Source organism: Microcebus murinus, chromosome 2 (genome assembly GCF_040939455.1).
Source record: "Microcebus murinus isolate Inina chromosome 2, M.murinus_Inina_mat1.0, whole genome shotgun sequence".
Taxonomy (NCBI): domain Eukaryota; kingdom Metazoa; phylum Chordata; class Mammalia; order Primates; family Cheirogaleidae; genus Microcebus; species Microcebus murinus.
In genome coordinates this window covers 29,695,735-29,698,274 of record NC_134105.1, presented here as the reverse complement: position 1 = coordinate 29,698,274, position 2,540 = coordinate 29,695,735, and positions in this window count along the sequence as shown.

The following is a 2,540-nucleotide window of genomic DNA, read 5'->3' as shown; positions in this document are numbered from 1 at the left end:
GGCTACATAGATGTATCAAAATCTTAAACAATCCTGCCATTGTTGAACCTGTAGCTGAGGTAATCATTAGCACTGTTCGCAAATATTCCGGATTCCCTCTTCTGTAAGTGCACCCCAAGGGCCATTCAGACTATATTGCTAGGTTAAAGGGAAGCCATTTTGCTTCCAGTACGCTTCTGGCTTGATCTTTAAAATTTAGAATTAACTTGCTGCTTTGCTTACTCAGTTGCTGGGCACAAGATTAGAAAACAACCTTGATAAAAAAAAAAAACAGAGTCTGGGACAGGCCTATCGCAAACAGCTGATGACAAGATCCACCGGATGACCTGTTGTTTGCTGATAGCCATTGAACAAGTTATGATGACTTGTGTAACCAGTTCCATAAGCAAGAAAATGTTTTCTCAATATTTTTAGTTCCCTCATATTTCAAATAAGTTTTCAGTGTTCACATTATGGGTGGAGCTGGCAGCTCTAAGTGACCTTGACAATAAGATATATCTCACCCCTGGTAACTTAGCAGCTACAGTCTCAAAATGGGCAGAAAATAGAGAACTCTCAGTACAATTTGCTGACCAGAACTTTGTACATTTCTGTTGCATTGATGCATTCTCTTTTAGAGTTTCTTTCCCAGGAACCAGGAACCTCCTACAAAGCTTCACACCTGTTTGCCCTGAGAAGATAAGATAAGCGATTCTCCACTACAGACTGTGCCCAAAGACCCACTGAGCCTGCACACAAGGCTGAAAGAACAACCGATATTAACCCTTAGCTTATTATAGTACTAAAATCCCTGCCCTGGGAGGGACTTATCCACCATTTATTGATCATGGGACATATATACTAGCATAATTTCTCACTGTACTTGTGTGCTCTGCATTCCATCCCAAACATGCAATGTTCATTTTGCCTCCAGAAAAACCCCTTGACCATGTTGGTCATAGAGTTGGATTTAAGTCATTTCCTAACCTCTCCCTGCCAGTTGATGCATGCAACTGAAATAAATCCTCTCCTCCTTAACAATCCCAGCTGTCCCAGAATTAGCTTTCTGTGCATTGGGCAACATTGAACCCCTCTTGTGGGTTCGCTAACACTTGCACAAAGCTTGCTTTCTGCTACATACCTCCTTCTCTCCTTCCCTTTGAGTTGCTCAATAAGCAGAGAAAGATGAGATGGTCTTTCAGACAACATCCAACATCTCCTCCAGCTGCTGTCACTTGAATAAACCACCTTTCCTTCACCAACACGGGTCTCTGGTGTTTGGTTCTCAGTGGCAGGCTGCCAAACCTGCATTCAGCAACATTCCCAGCACATTGGTAGAATTGCAATTTCCCATCCCTTAGAAGTTGGCAGAGACCATGTGATTTGTTTGATGATAAAATAAAAGAAGCGAGGCCGGGCGCTGTGGCTCACGCCTGTAATCCTAGCTCTTGGGAGGCCGAGGCGGGCGGATTGCTCAAGGTCAGGAGTTCAAAACCAGCCTGAGCAAGAGCGAGACCCCGTCTCTACTATAAATGGAAAGAAATTAATTGGCCAACTGATATATATATAAAAAATTAGCCGGGCATGGTGGCGCATGCCTGTAGTCCCAGCTACCCGGGAGGCTGAGGCAGAAGGATCACTCGAGCCCAGGAGTTTGAGGTTGCTGTGAGCTAGGCTGACGCCACGGCACTCACTCTAGCCTGGGCAACAAAGCGAGACTCTGTCTCAAAAAAATAAAAAAAAAAAATAAAAAAAAAATAAATAAAAGAAGCGATGTGTGCCACTTCCAAAAGGAATCTTCTAAGAGCCAATGCACGCTTTGTCATGTTTCTTTTCCCTCTGGCCCAGAGATTGTAATGTTTAGTGTGGCAGGAAGACTCTAAAATGGCCTCCAATGGCCCCCTCCTTTGGTATTTAAGCCCTTGTGTAATCCTCTTCCCTTAAGTGTAGGCTGAACATAGTGACTCACTGCTAATGAATAGAAGAATATGGAAAAAGTGATGGGATGTCACTTTCACAATTGGGTTACAAAACAACTCTGGCTTCTGTCTTGCTAGCCATCTCTCATTTTTTGGTTCACTTCCTCTCTTACTAGAGAAGCCAGCTGCTTTGTTGTGAGCTGCCTATGTGGTACATGGAAGATGTATTTGGCAAAGAACTGATGTCTCCAGCCAGGTAGGACCTGAGGCCTGCCAACAGCCTTAGTAAGTTTGGAAGTAGACCTTCTAAGGCCTGCCAATCACCACATAGGTAAGCCTGGAAACATATCCTTTCCCTAGTTGAGCTTTAACCACTTCAGTACGAGTGTCGACTATAGTCGATAGGCACAGATGAATGCGCACAGCAACTTTAGCCGACAGCCGTGATATGACTTTTCTAATTTTTCATTTATCAAAATAAAATTGTGAACATTTAAAAATAACAGCATGGGCAATATAAGTAACCTTAACACTTGTACCCCCATAATACGCTAAAATAAAAAAAAATTAAAAAAAATAACGTAATAAAAACATATGTGTATATGTTACCTATTCTGATTTACATTACAAGTAAAGCTGCCT